This window comes from Cuculus canorus, chromosome 20 (assembly GCF_017976375.1).
Source record: "Cuculus canorus isolate bCucCan1 chromosome 20, bCucCan1.pri, whole genome shotgun sequence".
Lineage (NCBI taxonomy): Eukaryota > Metazoa > Chordata > Aves > Cuculiformes > Cuculidae > Cuculus > Cuculus canorus.
Genome location: NC_071420.1, coordinates 2,586,510 through 2,605,224, shown reverse-complemented (window position 1 = coordinate 2,605,224; position 18,715 = coordinate 2,586,510). Strand labels below are relative to the sequence as shown.

Genomic DNA, 18,715 nt, shown 5'->3' with positions numbered 1-18,715 from the left:
CAGCCACAGCCCCTTCCTCCTCCTCCTGCAGAGACGCTGCAGTCCTGACCCTTTGTGTGCGTTTCTGGGGCTGCAGTGTCTCAGCAGCCGCCCGTGTCATCCCGGGTCACCCAGATTTTTTTAATCAGCTGTTTCAGATCCCCTGCCCGCCTCACTGCGTCGCAGCTGCGGACGGGGCCAGCTCGTGGCCTCCAGCGGCTCACGTGAGCAGCAGTACACGCAGGTGTCTGACGTCAAAGGGCATCAGTGACCCAGATGTCCCCATCGTGGGGGGTGGCATCCCCACCGCCCAAACAGTGCTGAGAGCTGCAATGTGCAGCAGGACCGGAGCACGGCACGCTCTCTGCCCTCCTGCCCCAAACCATGCCCTGCTGCACCCATGCTCCTCACTTTCCCCACTGCATGCAGCACACAGCCAGGGAGGCCGCGGCTCGTGCAGGGGAGAAACGAACAGTCAGTGCTTGAATAACAGCCTCCGAGAGAGAGATACCCTGGGCAGCAGCCCGCTCCTGGGCGTGCTCCTCCTGCACGCAGCTCTGCTCCCAAACCGGCTGCTATTTTTCCCCCAGAGCCATAAATTGCACGCCAGGGCCGGCAGCCCTCGCGCAGTCGCCCGCTGCCTCCCCACCGCGGGTGTCCCTGCGATGAGTTACGAGGAGTGAGCACCGCAGCCAGGGCTTCGCTCCAGAGCCCCAGGATGAGCGAGCGCCACGGCTCCCTCCGTGCGGGCACGTGCCAGAGCCCTTTTCCTCTCGTTCCCACCTGGGACCACGCTGCCACCCCAGCAGGGATCACCCCACGGGACCCCTCTGCTCCACAGCTTCCCGAGGAAGGCTGGCCACGGCAGCCGCGCTGCGATGTTTACCTTGAGCGAGTGGGCAGATGGCTTGCTGACAGCTTCAGGAACACCTTGGAGCAGTTGCGGTGATTCCTGAGATCCGTTGCTTCCCATTTCAATTCACACATCATGATTTCTAAACCTCAGCCTGTACCTTCCCAGCAGAGCTCCCCACCTCCGCCTCAGCCGCGTGCACTCACTGCCGGCTTGGGAACGCCGGAGAAGAGGAATTCATAGTAGCAGCAACCATCCCATCTCCGACACTGCCTCCTGCAATGGACCAGGGCAAGTCCCTTAACCTGCCAAAGAAAGGGGCACAAGCAGTACAGAGGCAGCGCTGGAAAGCACTTTGAGGATGTAAAAGGCTGTTAATTGCTTAGAGGTGAAGAATCCTCTTCCCATCACCTTCTCCAGCTGAATCAGGGTTGTACCCGTATGGACTGAAAATGGGGCATAAGAGAACCTGAGGTGGGCACGTGTGGGTCTCTCCTGCTCTTTATGCAGAGCATCTGCAGTTGGGATGAGCCTTTGCCGTCAGCTGCTGGGGGTCAGCACCAAGCCGTTCCTGTTGGGCTGCGGGAGCCTGGTCACCCCCTGATGCCAACTGAGATGGGCTCATAGAGGAAAAAATGGAGAAGGGACCGTTGCTTGGCCGTAGCTACTCCTAAACCCAGCGTGGTTTGGTCAGCAGGAGGCTCACACCCGGCCTCCCCACACGGGACAGGCACTGGCCCCCACTGTTCCCTCGGGAATTGCTCTCAGGGCCTGGTGGGACCCCAGAGTGGGCTGCTCTGTGCTCCCACTGAATCCCCTGAGCAAGCCTGAACCAGAGCATCCTGTGCTTGTATTCATTTCTCTGCCCTCCCTGCGCTGCTGTGGTAGAGTCTTGGCCTCAGGGTGATAAAAGGAGCATGTTTTTCCAATTAAAAGAGCCAAATGTGTTTTCCTGCCAGTATTTAGTCCAGCCTAACATGCGATGTCTACATTTTAACCTTGAAGAAGCCTCCAGAGACACTGCAAAATAAATCAATACTAGTCCACGTGCTGGAAAACAGAACCAATAAATAACTTCAGAAAAGCTTTTCTGTTTACTGTATGAAATTCCCATTCTTGGCCATGCTCCTCAAAACAGTGTCTCAAAATAAAATAGAAAAGAAAAACAAGCCCCCAAACCTTAATTAGCAGCACAGCGTGAGGCTCACCAGCCAGGCAGAGCTGGTTTCAGGTTGCAGGTGCAGGGCCAATTCTCCACTGACCTCTGGGCTGAGATTTGGGATTGAGATTGCCTGTGCAATGGTTTAAAAGTATTCAATAAGCACATTAAAAAAAGTACATCCTGCATGGCTTCTTATGGCACGGAAGGTGTCCAGGCTGTTAGCCACACAGATCCCCAGACTGGTCCCCATTCTTTCCCTGCAGCTCCACGTGCTGTAGTTGGGGCTCCTGAAGCCCATCCTGGCCTTGGGGGATCGTGCCCCACAAGCAGCCACAGGTTTTTCACCTGATGTCATTGATGTGTCCCCAAACGTGCCAAACGGTGAGAGATAACCATGGCTTTTGACCTGCTGCCTCTGCTTATCCTGAGCCACCCGGTCTGGGGCCGGCCAGGGACGCACCAGTTCTTCCTCCTTTATGACAATAATAAATGTGTCTTTAGCTTTAGCATAAAACAAGATTTACAGGAGCTATTAAAAGGAAACTCGAAGGCATTTCTCTGCATCCTGTTGCAGAGAGGTCTCATGTGGGAGACAGGTGGGTCTGCAGGACCCCAGCAGGGAGGTGCTGCCCTGGACTGGGCATGAGTGTGCAAGGGACACGCAGTGATGCGCAGGCACCAAGGACCTGCCTGCACACACAGGGGTTTGCAAACCCTTCCTTGCACAATCCCAGCATGCGGGATAAACCACCGAGAGCATTGCAGCTGACAGCCAGCACGGGCTGTGCTGGGGACAACACAGCCGAAGTGAACACGTGGTGGGGTCAGGATGCACATGGGCATCACCCACGGGTACGAGCCCACAGCAATGCCCTGCTCAGGAGCAATCACAGCACAGAGTGCCAGGGTGTTGCATCCAATGGCCTGGGATGGATAGGCAGGCACATGCGGCCCCAGGCAGCTGCAACTAGAAGGGTGGCAAAAGGCAACTCCGCTCCCCAGCCTCCCGTCCCAGCACAGAAGAGATGTAACACCTACAGGGAGGACATATCTGTTGTCTGGAGGATAAATTCAAGCCGTTTCCTTCATATGCCTCTATTTCTGCTCCCCTCCCCTGAGGCTCCTTGTTGTCAGCGTGCATTATGTAGCCAGGACATCTCTATTAGTCATACATTTAATGACTGGAAAAACACACACAGCTGTTATTAGCAGGGCTGAGCCACACATGCACAGTCCACGCCAGGAGGACGGCCCTCTTGGTGCAGGGTAACCTGATGGGAAAGCACCCAGGACAAGCAGTGCCCCGTGGACTCCCCTGGGAGAGGTCCCAGGAGGAAGCGCGAGGGCTGTTTACATGGAAATTCAAGAGTAAAATCTCTGCTGTCCCATCCCTGCTCAGAGCTGTTCCTCCCAGAGTGGGAAATGTGTTTCCTTGGGGGCAGAAGAAGCTGATTTCTCTCTGGTCTGGGCTGTGCCTCTAAAGCATTGAGCACCTCCCAGGAACCCATTCTCTCCTTCCCTGAGAACTCCTGGCAGGGAGGAGCTGGACCAGGAATTAACCATATTAGAAAAAATCAGTGCAACCAGTACGGTGTCAGCGTTTGGACCAGTTTAGCACCACTGCTGTGGCCGGTTCTTCAGAGCAGCTCAATTTTCACCAGGGTTCAGAAAGTCGCTGAACTCTCGGAGAGCAGCAGAGTTGATGCCAAGCTCTTCCACAACCCTCCCCCAAAAAGCCAAGCAGGAGAAGATGCCGAGCCCCTGAAATCCCAGCCACACACCCACCCGCACAGCTTTTATCCCCAAAGCCAAGGTCTGCAGGACACCAAACCCCTCCAGACACAGCCCCAGGACTCTCCATTGCCCTGCCTGGAGAAGCAGAGCAGGACAGGACATGCCCACCATGGGGCTGAAGGTGGAGTGGCTTTAGGCACTCACTGCCAGAAAGGTCCATGTCCCCACAAGTGATGACACCATGCAGAGGGGGGGATGCATGGAGGTCTGCTTGAGCCCCAAGCGCAGCTGCGGGCTCTCCAGAGGGACATCTCCGTGCCCTGCAGCAGGTCTCCGTTGGCCGGTGGGAGATGGAATGGCAGCAATGTCAGGGTGTTTTAATTGGACACCAAGAGAGAAGCACAGGGGGAAAGGGATGCACAAACCCACAGCTCATATGTGACACACCTTGAATGCACCCTAGGCTGCATTGGGCAGCTCACACGTGAGCATCCTTATCCCGCTGCGGTGCCGCTGCTGCTGCAGCCCCAGGTCCTGGCGTCGCTGCTGCCGCTGTTCTGCTCCTGTCCTTGTCCCAGACAGCAGGCGGAGAGGGCACAACCTCGCAGTGCCGCCTGCCCAGTCGCAGGCATGGTGTATGTCACACTCATCACACGCCTGTGAAAACAAGCCATGGATATAAACTGGACAGATTTAGCGACTGTGGGGCCTTCTGTTCTTCCTTACATCTCCGGACCATTTCCCCACCCCTTAAATGCTTTACATTATTTATTACATTTCATTTAACCCCAGCCACGTCCTCCAAATAAAATTTATTTTGCAGCTGTCATTCAGGTTTACTCTGGCCTTAACCTCGTAATCCTATTGATTCCCTCATTATTCTCGGAGCGTGGGATTGATTTCATACCTTCTGTGTTATGGAGAAACCTTTGCTCATTAATCTCACACACATTTACAAACAGTCGATCCTGGCCATTCATTATTTTCTCATTCCCTACGCTCTCAAGTTATTCTGATTTGCCTCCTTATTTTGGGGTACGGATGGAGATGGCGCAAGATTCCTCTCCTAAAGGGCATCCACCCTGTGCCCTTGCAACCTGTGGCTCCGTGCTCCGAGGCAGGGTACCAGAAAAGCCCCTGGGCTCATGCCTCGTATCGCCCAGGAGATGCTCCAGGACTGCATCCTGCTCAGAAGGGTCACTGCAACCAACTGGGCAAACAAAAAAAAGCAGAGAACCAGAAGAAATCTGGGTTGGAAGCGTTTGAGGGTGTCCAGACTAACCCAAGGAGCACTTCAGAACCAGACCACAACGCTCAGAGCCCTACAACTGCCTCGTGCACGGTACCTGCTGCTGGAGACGGCGCTCTGGCTGTGCGGCGTAGAGGTACCGCTGACATTCACGCGCGTGCGTGCCTCCAAACACAACAGAAGTGTGTTATTTATACAGTGTGATTAATCATCCTGAGTATTTAATATAGCCCCATCGGAGCGCACAGCACTGTACAGTATATGGAGGAAGACATGACCCCTGTCATAGAGGCTTAGCATAAAAAATAGGCAGACACTACAGTTCAGACATGTAATAAATCCCGCTGAAGGGCCAATCTCAAATATTTCAGCTGTTTCTCCCTCCCCCTATAATATATAATTGTCTTTGTTGGATCAATACAGAGGGGCTTTGTGGAAGGAACGTGTTCTAAGGGAAGATTAATGTAGTGAATTATATATGCAGCTATGAAGAACTCTAATATTTAATTTCCAGGAGGAGAAGGAAGGTTTGTGTGATCAAATCCTCCCTCCAGGATGGGAATGCAGCACCCAGCAGGTGTGGGTGGCGCAGGGGAGGTGCGAGCACCCTTCGCTGTCAAGAACCCCGCTCCTCTGCAAAGGTGACAAGAGCCTTCCCAAAAGCACGGATATCTCTGCCAAGGATGGGTGGGTTTGATTAGTGGTGGAGTTGAAAGCAGCATAGCCTGTGCCGGGATGGCATGGAGCAGCGGGCTGTGCCGAGGCCGCCAGCCACGCGTTGGCATAACAAAGGTAGGAGCGTTTGCTGCCATTTCTATAATGTGGATATCGGCACAGCGTAAACCAGCGTACCCATGCTGCGTCCCTCGGCCCCCAGCTGCGATTTTCACCCCATCACACCTACCTGCAAGGCTATGATGAAGGGTGCCAGCATGTGCTGAAAGGCTGTTTAGCACGAGGCCGGCATGTGGTACAGCAGCAGCGCATCCCACCCTCTATATGCAGCCAGCAGCAGGCAAGCAGTGCAGCCTACGAGCAGGAATTATCTTGGTTTCTAAATACATATTATTTATCCGCAGTAAAGCCCTTATGATTATTTCCCTGGGTACCTATACACGCACGCTCCATCTGTTGCTCAGAGCATCATATGCAAATTAATAGCCCTAATCTCATTAATGTGCGACGACACAGGGCTTGAGCCCTCCCTCCGGTGAGCGCTGCGGAGCTCACTGAGCCGCACCAGCATCCTCAGATAGGTGTGCATCATGCAAAGCGCGTAGCTATCATATGGAATAAATTTAACTGAATCAAGTTTTGATTAAATGCAATAAATATGATTGATTTGGTTACATACCCTCTGTATGACAGTCTGTTTAATTTATTTTTTCATTCTGAGAAGGGATGTTGCATTGATCCAAAACATTAGGTTTGACTACCACCGTAAATTCCCATTTTAAGGCGACCCACGGCAGCCTTATTAATATTTTTACACTTACGCAGCAGTTGCTGAGGTTAACCCTTAAACAATGGGCCCAAATTGTGCTGTGCCATGAGGGCAGGAGAGGTGACCCTTCCCAGCACCAAGGGCTGCAGCCACTGGGAGGAAGTCATGTATTTTAATGCCATCACTGCAAAGTCACCAGCCCTCCAGCAGCTCCTGAATCTGCTCCTGGGACCCCTCAGGGACCAGGTCAGTTGGTATTAACCTCAAGTCAGGGTTTTCTCTGGGCTGAGCTCCCTCTACAAGCCCTTTAGCAGGCAGGACCATGCCCCAGGTGTTGCCGTAGTATCTCCGGAGCAGGCTGGTTGCTATCGATAAAGCCCACAAACCCCATTGCACCGCTCACTCTCCACACCACCACGTCGGCATTTGGACCAGTACTACAGATTTCCTTACAACAGCTTCTATATCTTTCTTCTTAACAAGGGAGAAAGGGGGAATGCCCAAATATTTTTTTTATATTGCTAATAAATTGAAAAAATGTTTTATGTTTTCAATATATTTTCAATTTACTGCCATAGTCAGTATCTTGATTGCTGTGTATATTTTATAAGCAACGTCAATGATAACCAGATTTAGCTGTTGGTTTCTCCAAATACTGTGTTATCCACCAAAAGTGATCTCTGGTAACAGAGTGTCATTAAAAATAATGCTGAAAAGTGTCAGGGAAACACCAAAAGCAAAAAGAATAAATCACCTCCACGCACATCTCGGAGATACTGGAATTTCTGAGAGTTTATTTGGAAGATAAGCTGATTTTTAACACACATTTTAGACAGATCCCACAATCCCGCTATCCACAAAGCGCTGAAGAAACACATGAGGTCACCACAGGCTCTCGCTATCCACAGGAGAAAGTTTCTATGCACTTACACTGAGGACAGTGACAAACCTCACTGAGCCCATCCGTATCCCAGCGCTGGTTGGCGGCTGCAGGGTCCCACCCTGTCCCCAGCGGACAGGATCCTGCCCGACTCATGACTCACAAGTCCTGCAGCCAGGACCTGCTTTATATCGCTTCTCTTTGCTATGTAATTTTATATTGCTTCCATCTCCTGTGTCATTTCGACATCGATTCTCTCTCCCGCTGGCAGCTGTGCTTTACAGAGTGGTGCTCTGCCACTGCTGTTAATACTCTGAGCAGCAGTATTGAGCATTTCAAGTTCTTTTTCACCCGCCGGAGCAGACTATGGAAAACGCAAGTAGCCCAAAAACCAAAACATTTTGGGAAACTTTTACCAACTGGAGATAAAAAACATTACAGAGCTGTGGGCATCCCAGCTGGGGCGTCACTGGCTCTTGGGTGCCAGAGGAAAAAGAGGGGCTGATTTTGGGGTGGGTGCTCCCCTGATGCCGTGAGGTCTCCAAAGAAGCCACTGCAGCCAACTGATCCACACACAGCCCCATGATGCAGCTTACTGGATTTGGTATTCCGGCATCCCTAAAAGTGCCAAATTTAGTCTATGTATTACTGAATAATTTAACTCGCGCTGAAATCATCAGCTTAGCAGGCTCTTGATAAGGATCTTAACAGCTGAGTGAGACACGAGCTGTGAGGGCATCTCTAAATATCAAATTATTCAGCAGAAATGTTCTGCTGTCTTCCCTCTGATCCAATTAAGCTATATACATAATTGCAAAACACACTTCCCTGTGTGTAAGAGTGGGACTTTGGACTTGGTTTGCTGATGTCTTAGGGAGAAATCAGCTGCAGCAGAGACTTTACTTAATATTAAGACTTTTTTTCCTGTAAGTCTAAGAATCCATCCCTAGAAGGCATTAAGTTACTGGGGTGATCTGCCCTTGAGCAGCAAAGCTAGAAGGGAGCCGTTTTCCCCAGGCTAGGGCTTTCCGCAGGAACAGATCCAACCCACCTACCCCTTTTCTGGAAGCAAACAACACAAATTCACCCAAATCCTACATATTCCCTATTAGGCAAAGCTCAGTCTTGTCACAGGCAGAAGATATCTGACTCACTGCAGCTATCTTTTACGAGCTGGACAGTTTGTCCTCACTGAAGTCATGTCCATCTTTTCCAGCGGTGCTCTGCTACCAGGGTGATGGAGGGAAAGCATCCAAACCACTCGGCAAATGACCCGGGCACAGCCCGAATCACTGCAGCGCTTCGAACCACAAAGAGTTCTCAGCTGTCCCAGACCACTGCCTGCAGAAAGGTTGGGCTGCAACCCTTTAATGAAAGAATTAATGATCTGCCCTTAATTCACAGACTAACGAGAGTCCCAGGCTTCACAAGACCCCTCAAACATGACCCAGGAGGAGATAAACCATTGCATCACCAAGCTCTGACTACGCAGGGTGTGCACGTACAGGGGTTGGCACCGTGCACCCAGCAAGCCCCACCGAGCCTCACGTTGCATCCCGAGGCCACTGCCCTGGAAATAAAACAACCCAACACAGAGCCACAGCAGTCTGAGTGGCTGCCACCCTCTCTTCACCTTCAACAGGAGCTGGGAGAGCCCCGTCTCGAAAGCAGCAAAGTCTTTTCCCATGGAGCATTGGCTTTCTTGCTTTAAAAAAAAAAATATTTAAAGCTTTCATAGCCCCTTTTCATCTAATATTTAACATGTGAGAGTTTCAGCATGCCCAGGTTAGGTAAACATAAGAGAAGATTGTTTATAGAAATTATACACCGAGTGGTGCTGGTTTAATTTATCAAAAAAGGTTTTGTTGAAATAACTTCATTTTACAGGGAAAACCACTTAAACCTGCTAAAGGGGTGACCTCGTTTAAACGAACCTGTTTGTGCTTCACCTCCAAGGACAGCTCCAGCAGCATCACAATACCATCTTCCAGTGTAAATATTCCCCCGCTCTCCCAGAGCACGGGATCTCACTGGCAGAAACTCTGCCAAGAAAAGGGATGCTTGGGCCAGCGCTCCCCAAGGAGACGGGAAGGAGGTGGCTTTGGGCCCCATGCAAGCCAAGAAGGTTTGTCCAGTGGTTCAGTGGCTTAATGTCGCCTCTGCCCTACTCACCCACCAAAAGAGCCGGAGCAGCGGCGGCGGCCCAGGGGCTGCAGCTGGGAGGACGCTGGGTGTTGCTGGAGAAATGCAGCTCCCAGCAGCCAACCTCCAGCCTGGGGCCATGAGAGCTGGGGAGAGCCCTCCAGCCTCTGCCTTCCTCCGACATTGTTTGTTTGCTATTAGATGGATTGCTATTGGCGCCGCCGCTATGATCAACTTGGTGGGATCTCTCTTATTTGGCGAAATAATAATTAAAATAAACCAGTAGCCATTTTTCCCCCTCTCTTGAAATTTATGGCAAAGTGGGGAAAAGCAGAATCTCTGCTCTCGCCTCCCCTCTGCTGGCTCCCACCAGCTGCAGCACTTGGCTTTTGCCCAGGTTTTCTCCCCTGCTTTAAGAGTTACGGGCAGCAAAGCCAAACCAGGACGATGCAAAATACAGGGGGGGGGGGAAAAAATCCATCAGCATTTCTCCCTTATGACTCAGGTCAGATTAACAGAGAGAAATTAGCGCTAGCACGTTTAATGGAGATGAAATGCTTTATGAACGAGCAGATGTAATAATTCGAAGCATGTGGCTGTAAGAGTTAATCTTAGTATGAAGCGATACCAGGAAGCACATTCATTCATTCATCCATTCAGGAGGCATCAGCCAGCTATGGAGCTTTGTGCGGTTCCCAGAGTCTGGCCTGAAGGTATTTATTGCCTAGAGTTGGGGAGGAAAAAAAAAACAGGGAAAAAAAGAAAAGATGGGATAAGGGAAACTGTGCTTTGGAAGTGATCTACACGAAATCCAGCAAGACAGAATTAATATTGTCTCGTTAACAGAGGGAGCAATTTGAAATTATATGGGAAAGGTGGATAAAACCTGGAAAGCATAAGAGCCAGCTCTGATTTCAAAGTCCATGGGAGCATTCCAAGGCAGAGCTTTCAAATTAGAAACAGCATGCAAAGTTACTTTTCCACTGAAATGTCATGTTTTCCTTGAAAAGAGCTTTTTCCATCTCAAGAACGCGTTTTGTCACTGAGCAGTAAGTGCACTTCTCCCGACAGATTTGCTGAAGCAAGAGCTCTTGGAAAAAAAAACAACAGAGAATCACATCCGGGTGCTCAGCAAACAAATAAAGGCCAAGAAGCGAAGAGTCTGGGCAGCACATTTCCATCTGGGGAGGTTTGCTGCTCATCCTCTAAGCATTCCTCTAACTTTTCACTTGAAGTGGACAAAAAAGAAGTGCATCCCAGATTTCCGACTCAGACCCTCCAGTCCCCTGTGCCCCCCCCCCCTCCCCCAGCACCGTCTCTGCTGCTCCTTTTGGAGCAGTGAAGACACCCCACAATGCCCACAAGGATTTTTGGCTTTTGGGATGCTTATTGCCACAAGGCGGATACTGCCGGTACCAGAGTGCGCTGCATATCTGGTATTTCTCACTTGAGGAAGAGCCAAAAAGGAAAAGTAAATGTGACTGCCGACTCCAAGAGTCTTTCCAGTAAATCCACGGAAATCACCATCAGCTGAATTCAAGACTTGCCTCCAGCCTAAAATACAAAGCTCAGCTCCCATCCAAAGCAGCACTCTTGCGCCAAAAGGTATCACGCACAACGCAGGATGGAGCAGAACCCATCCTCAGCCTTCACTCATTCCGCAGGAGGGCTCCAGCTTTGGGCAACTGTACCAGTGAGGGTCCACCAGCATCACCCGAGACGTGACATGCAAAATAACAACCCCGATGGCCAACACCATCACGGCTCTGCTGGGCACTGAGTTACTCGCTGTCCTCTCATTTCCAGAGGGTCTAAATGGTCCCACAAGCACACTCTGGAGTACTGTAGGATCCCCGGCGTCTCCCCAGGATTGGGTATGTGACAGTAGGTGTCACCAACCGCTCCTGGTGCTTGTCTCCAGCCACAGCACAGAGCACTACAGGGGAGAAGATGAAGAAATTTAGTTCAGTGGGAATGTAAAAAGAGGATGCAAAACTCCAAGAGGTCACCAGTGGATAGGGGTGCCCCTGCTCCTCATTGCAAGGCTGAGCTTTGCGCTAGTGGGACAAAAACGGTCTGGAGAAAGAGCATCCCTGGTGGTGTCTGCAGCCAGTTTCCAAGGCCAAGTAGAGTGGGACAAGTGACACGCCTCAAAGGTGTCTCGACGGGCAGTCCTGTACCACCACTCTTCCATGGAAGCCACAGACCCACTGCCCGGCAGACGCCGGGCGCACACAGCCCTCCCTCTCCTGCCTGCGCCTCTCCCCCTTGCGCTGCCCCAAGACAGCCCTGCTTTGAAGCTGTGCCGGGGCTGGCGGCAGCGTCCGTGTTGGAATAAGATGGCTTTTAAACTGAGAGCAAGATGAAAAGCAGCCGGAAACGCATCTAACGGGTGACTGGAGGGCTAAGCCTGCTTTTCTCATGCTCGCTTATCCCGGGCTGCTCTGCCAGAACCCAGGTCCCTGGGGAGCAGCTTTCTCAAGCTCTGCTGCCTGCCCCAGTCCTTTGCTTCTTGCATCCCTCCTCTGCCGAGAGGTGAAGCAGCAAAAGACCTTCAGCAGAGATGTAAAAAAACATTTCTTGTCATTAAAGCTCCTGTGGGGTTTCCTGCCGCGACTCCCAGGAGCCCACATCGGCCTCTGAAGTGCCGGCTGAGGTGCTTCACCCACGGAGCAGCTGTGGTTCTGCAACAAGACAGCATCCTGATCGCTTCTCAGAGCAATTCAGGAGGGAAAATGGGAGAGACAGAGGCCTGTTGCTGCCGGGGAGGCTTATGGCATTCAGCAAGCGTGGAAGGTATAGCGTTGATGGGAGAAAAAACATTCCCTTTCCCAAAATTCTCCAGGCTAAAGCTGCTGTTCCCATATTTTCTGGGCACCAGCCACCTCTGTGGCTAAACTCTTAACTGAACACACTGTAAAACCCTGCCAAGAGCCCATCCTCAGGGCAGCAGGCCACCGGCCAGCCAAAAGCAAGAGCCAACGGACAGCAGAACCGCCAGGGATGAGCACTGGCTGGAGCAGAGCACATCCCTGTGCACCTGCTGCTTAACAAGGGGAGACATGAGGAGCACCCCTGGGCAACATCAGCTGAATCACTGCCCTAACAAAGTGACCAAAGCTTTAAATCAGGTTTAAAATAGCCAAGGACCTCGAATGGCTTTTTACCTATTAGATTTCTGCTCTCCCCCCATTAAGCTTACTGGAAATAGTTCTAAGAAAAGCAAGCCCAAAATGCTACGGCTCCACAGGGACGGAGCCACCGGCGCTGAGCACCCACAGCAGCAACTCAGAGCTCATTAGAAAGAATTTCTTCGCCTGGAGACAGTGTGGGACCCCTGCGAGGAGCTGCTCCTGGCATTAGCAACGCAGGAGGTCGGGAGAAGCACGGATCTAATGAGATTTGTAGTAATTCACGTGATTGTTTAGAAGAACAACAGCGCATTAAGCCTGTTAAGCCATCCTGGCTGGCCAGGGCTATCTGCTCCCGCGTTGCCCAGCAAAGCCGCTGCCTGGCTGTGCACCCTCCAGAGCCCAAGGTTTGCTCAAAGAAGCTGAGCACACGTTTTGCCTAGGAGAACACATCACGGAAGGAGAAATCTTTCCATTTCTCCTACTCAGAACCTGCAGACCACCCTCAGAAAAAAAAATCCCTCTCTGGTTCGGTGAGGATGCGCTCGGTGCCAGGCTCTGCGACCCAGTGGAAGGAAGCTTTGCACCCATTAACGCTCTGCGGGGAACGTGCAGCCAGGGCAGCAAAGCAGGAGCAGCCCCAGGGCTTTCCTGCATCCTGCAGTGGCAAATCCACCATCTCTGGGCTTCTCACTGGATTCTTGACCGAGAATTTACAGCACCAAAGAGCAGCTGAAGAAGCACATGGGGTCAAACCCCTCCCTGCCCCACGGGCGCAAAAACGGTGGCATCTCAGAGATGCGCCTGACTTTCTTCCCACCATCCTGATGGAGGCAACTGTTGTTGTTATTGTATGTTCCCTTTTTTCATTTTTTTTTTATCCTCTTTCCATTAACTAAAAAATTGCCTGAGCCCTTCCTTGTGATGCTCCCAGCGAAGGAAAAGGCTACCCCAGTAATCAGCCCCGTGGTGCCAAAGAGTCTGCACCAAATTCAGCTCCGGCTTCCCTGGCTCTAGAGGAAGCAGACATAAATACAAGTCTCTAATCTCAGACGCGCTTGCTGATAATCTGCTCTGCAGTTTGCAGATAGGGTAGCCTGAGCATCCGCAGGCTCCAGGGACGTGCTGGGAGGGCAGCGGGAGACAGGACCCAGGTCTCCTCCGAGGGCTTAGGTAGGTGGTTTGTGCATCTTTCTTGCCAAACACCCACAACACACGTGGCCACCAACATCCCAGGGACTGGTTTGGTGCCCCCAGAAGTGGAAGTTTTGGTCTTGGATTTGCAGCAGTCGTTTAGATAACCATAAACAGCCCTTCCCCATTCTGGAGGCATCACAGGCATCAGTGGGATTTAGGATGATAAGATCTCTGCCAGGCCTAAAATGAGGTCCCAGCAAACCACCCCAAGTCACAGGGCAAGAGTCAAGCTGCAAAAGCCACATTTTTTGCTACAAGGAGCCACACTGGAGTTTCCCAAGGTTAGGATTCCTCTAACCATCCCCACCTGAGACACCTGGCCCAGCAATTGAGCTCCTTCAGTGCTCTCCACCATTGCTGCGCGCAGCGGGAGACACGCTCAGCTTCTCTCTCACAGCCAGGGCAGCGTGGTGCCTTGGCCCACACTTGACCAAAACCAATCACAACACTCACCAGTCACCCCAGTAAGAGGGACTTCTTCCTCTCTTTGGTGAATGGGCTGAAAGAAGGAAAAATATCCTCCGGTTCTCATGGTGGGACACAGAGACGGGACCCTGCCACCCACCATGGGGAAAGAGCAGGAATTCCACTCGTCTCACAAAAGCGCAGCGCGTGACAGCATGACGATTCTCTCAGGAAAGGTCAGATTTCTGCCCAGTTTTCTCCCAGCTCCAGAAAATCAGGTGTTTAATGCAGTGTGTGACGCAGGTGAAGGGCTCCGGCTGCCTGCTCCGTCAGCCTGAGGCTGGCCCCCAACTGCAGGGGTGCACCCCTGCTTGAAAACAACTGGGAAAAGATAAACAGTCCAGCTGGGATAAAAATCCCTGCAAACACTCCCTCTCGTGGAGGGTGGCTCTCCAGCTGCCTGGGAGACCAGGAGAGATCTTGTCGCAAAAAGCATCCGAAGGATGGGGGTCTCTGCAGGAATGAGGGGGTCCGTGGGAGATGGTGACGCTGCTTCCCCTGCAGCACTGCCTGGCGTTCCCGTGGAGCCAAGCCCTTGCTGCCCCGCAGGGATCTTCAGTGTGAACGGGAGAGAGCACATGTGGACGGGGAGAGCTGCGGGGCGGCTGCACAGCTGTGTCCATCACCTGCGGACATCAGGTGGGTTTGAGGCTTTAACAGCCAAACCGCCTTTGCTTCTCGCTGATGGGGGGAGAAAGTGCACATATTTAGCACACGAGGAGTAGAAGGAAAACCCTAGGGACACCTGTTGGTATTTACCTTGGCTGAACCCCTGTGTGTGTGCTTAGTTTCTTCTAAAGCCATTCTGAGGGTGTCCCTGAGCCCTAACACGGCGCGGGTGGGGAGCACCGCTCAGGAGCTGGAGCAGAGCAGGGATAACAGCATTGCAGTGTCTCCACCGGCTCATTATTTCCCAGCCTGGGGAGTCATTTCCCAAAAGTCTTTAACCAATTCCCCCCCAACAGCACAGGATTTTGCACTGACAACACCTTTCTGCTGGGAACTGAGCCAAGATCTCCACAAAGTCATTTTGCAAAGACAATTAGGAAGTCCCTTGACAGCTCTGTCTCATTTTAATTAGATCTTATTTCCAAAGAATTACTGAGCACGCCAGGCCCAAGGCTGAAGGCAAGGAACATTTATAGAAACCAACAGGAGGTGAAGGACAGATGTACCTGTGCTTATGTCACCGGTTACAGCGATGCCAACTCGACGACGGAAAGAGGCAGCCTTTCTCGCACAATTTCATCTGTTAATACTCCAGGCAATAGAAAACCTAGTGTGCAGAAAACAGACCATCACCACCTCTGGCTACTTGTGCGTGCTTAGGTGCCTCAGAGCAAGTGTTTGCTGCTTTCTGAGAGGGTCTATAGGTGTAATGCACACATTTTTGGCAGCACCCACAAAGCTAGGGAATGGTTCCAGGTCCTTGTCGATTTATGGGACAGCTGCTCACATGTATATATGTGTGCACACAGGACATACGTATAGAAAAAGTGACCAAATACTCACACAACAGCTCTCAGGAGGGTGCACCACAGCTGGACACAATGCGGGCTCACTGCTGCCGAGCTCCCAACTCTATAGAATGTGGGAAACCAAACTCCCAGGATCACTGGCAGTGATGCCGGGGGGGCTGCTGTGCAGTTGTCCCCTTAGGGAAACCTCTGAGCCCCGCTATGGGCCACCAACTCCCAGGGTTGCCTGCGGGGAAAGCTCCTGATGGTCCCGACCACCCCCGGGGAGGCTCCCTGTGATCCCCACCACTTCCTGGCGCTGTTCCCCCGGGAAAGCTCCCGATGGTCCCCACCACGGGCCGCCCCCTCGGGGAAACCCCCGCGGCGCGGCGCGACTGCGCCACCTGGCGGCCGAGCTGTGGCACAGCTGGGAAGGATGGGAGCCTGGGACGGGATGGGAGCCTGGGATGGGATGGGATGGGAGCTTGGGATGGGATGGGAGCTTGGAACGGGATGGGAATCTGGGCTGGGGGCCTGGGACGGGATGGGAGCCTGGGACGGGATGGCATGGGAGCCTGGGACGGGATGGCATGGGAGCCTGGGACGGGATGGCATGGGAGCCTGGGACGGGATGGCATGGGAGCCTGGGCTGGGATGGCATGGGAGCCTGGGCTGGGATGGCATGGGATGGGAGCCTGGGATGGGATGGGCTGGGAGCCTGGGATGGGCGCCTGGGACGCAATGGGATCCCGGGCCCGACGGGACGTTTGGGAGCCAAGGTACATCCCAGCAAAGCAAACCCTGCTTTTTTCCCTGCTTTTTTCCCCAGGCAGCCCACTGCTGTGCCGCTCCCCTTCGGCGCCCATCGGGAGGCTCCGTCCCGTCGATGTCACGCGCAGAGACTCGCCGGGGCACGGCCGCGCCTCCTGCCCCCTCTGCCCGGCTCCGGTGAAGGCCTGGGAAAGGGCTCGGCTCTCCCTCGCCGTCTCCCGCCGCTGTAAACAACAGGAATAAACCGAGAGCCTCCCCTTTCCCCTTTCCCACCCTGCCTTAGAGCAAAGACGGAGCTGGCGGTGCCTGCGGCTAAGAACCAGCTTCGCATCAAAATAAACAGCTGCTTTTTCCCTGATAATATTTTTAAACCCCCTCAGACACCCGCGCAGATCAAAGCGCCTCTGCGAACCTCGTGGCAGCGAACAGCCCCCCCGGGGCGGCTGCTTCGTCCTTCCCGCACCCCCACCCCGCGGCCCCCCGAGGGGCGAACGGGCCAGAAACGACGGAGGGGGACAAAGAGGCTTTTGAGATGCCGGTGCCCGGAGGAAGAACCTGGGCAGAGCCTCTGGGGCTTCCCTGGAGCAGGCGGAGGGTGCTCACCCGACAGAGATACGCTGTGCACCGCACCGGGGACGCCCCGTCGGGGCTCAGCCCCGCTCCCCACTGACGAGGCGGAGGGAGGAAAGGGGCCACGGCAGCGGCTCGCCGGGTGCGCTCAGCCTCTCCGCAGCAGCACAGGGCAGAGCCCGTCCCGCGCAGCCCCAGAAATCCCATTCGGTCGCAGCTGCGGAGCCGCCCCCGCGACTGCGCACCCCGCCCCGAGCGCGCAGGTGCTTCGCGGGTGCGCCGAGCGGGGCCCGCAGGGCTCAGCAGAGGCCCCGGCGCTACCCTTTGTCTATTGATCCGCGATAGAGGCCGGCAGACAGAGCGGCGGCCCCGCGGGTAATTGGGGCTCCGGGGCCGTGACCGAACCCCCCAACCTCCGCCCTGCGGGGAGAGGCGCGGCGGCAGGGAGGCGCCGGCACGGCACGAAGAGCTGCCCGCCCGACGGCTGGGGGGCGGGGGCGGCCCTTCCCCGACAGCTGATGCACCGGGGCTCCCCTTCCCGACGGCTTACGGACTGGGGCTCCCCTTCCCTGATGGCTTACGGACTGGGGTTCCCCTTCCCCGACGGCTTACGGACTGGGGCTCCCCTTCCCCGATGGCTACGGACTGGGGCTCCCCTTCCCGACGGCTTACGGAGCGGGGCTCCCCTTCCCGACAGCTTACGGACCGGGGCTCCCCTTCCCCGACGGCTGTGCCCCATGCGTGCCCAGCCAGGGCTGCTAAACACTTGCTGAAATGTTCAAAAGTAGGATTTGAACCTCCATGTGGCATCATCAGACCCTGAGAGCCTCCCAGGGCTGGAAGAGCTCCTGGTGCAGCACAGCACCCTTGTGATGTGCTCTGCTTCACAGCATCGTTCTCGGGGTGCCGCTCTGCCTGTGCTTCTCCCGGGGTGTGCGTCAGGCAGCTCCCATTAAACCCACAAAGTAGGGACAAAAAGCAGTGTTTCTTCCCCCTGCCCGGCAGTCGGGGGCTGAGAACTCCCAGTGAGGTGCCACGCACTCCCGCGCCCCTTCTGCCACGCACCAGCATCCCGCTGGGCTCCGGGAGCGCGCCGTGGCGCAGGGAGGACGCGCGCGGGCAGGGGCAGCGGTGCAGCCGCGCAGCCTCGGCGAGGATCAGCCTTTGGTACGCAGCCACCCCTGGGCCTGCACGGGGACGGGAGTTGCAGCTGCGTCCCCCTTCCGAGGGGCTGCGAGATGCTCCGGTGGGAGCCAGTTTTCCTCTTCCAAACACCCCTTCTGGCACTGGCAGCCAGGTTTGCCCGCTGGGCCCACGAATTCCTCAAAGTGGGAATGCTATTCTTAGTGTCTCGCCAGGCACCTCGTGCATTTAGCTGAAGAAATTCAAAAGCCGCCACTAACATTAGTGAAATCCTCAGCGTTTGGTGATCTGACGGCGTTGGTGATGATCTGACGGCGTTGGTGAGAGCACCGACGTTACCCGCTGGTTAAACACCGGCACCTTCTGCCAGACCGTGGCCGTAGGAGCACCCGGCAATTTATTTTTGTGGCCCAGCAATGACCGTGGTGCAGCTGAGCTGTTTTGTGGGTACGTTGTGGGGTGCAGAGCGGCAGGGCTGGGGGGGAGCTGTGCTGGTTGTGCCCCTGTGGGGCCTCCCAGTGCCTTTTCATAGCCAAGG

General features: G+C 54.1%; 1 protein-coding gene and 1 long non-coding RNA gene across 5 annotated transcripts in view; both read right to left on the bottom strand.

The window, feature by feature from the left end:
- TBX4 (T-box transcription factor 4) overlaps positions 1-2,819 on the bottom strand; it is a 50,293-nt gene extending 47,474 nt beyond the window's left edge. The window contains exon 1 of one of the 3 annotated variants that reach the window (XM_054085164.1): positions 866-2,819. The gene's annotated coding sequence lies outside the window, so the exon portion shown is untranslated. The remainder of the gene's footprint in view (positions 1-865) is intronic. The other 2 variants (XM_054085168.1, XM_054085166.1) reach the window with 2 other exon arrangements.
- Positions 2,820-2,904: 85 nt separating this feature from the next.
- On the bottom strand, positions 2,905-16,140 carry LOC128854178 (uncharacterized). Of its 2 annotated transcripts, none has more exons than XR_008453138.1 (5): positions 15,749-16,140; positions 15,412-15,512; positions 14,225-14,917; positions 8,456-8,666; positions 2,905-4,385 (listed from the first exon to the last, which is right to left on the bottom strand). It is a non-coding gene; the product is annotated as an uncharacterized LOC128854178 (long non-coding RNA). The 2 variants fall into 2 exon arrangements; XR_008453139.1 differs by lacking the exon at positions 2,905-4,385 and adding an exon at positions 7,214-7,919.
- Between the last annotated feature and the right edge of the window lie 2,575 nt (positions 16,141-18,715).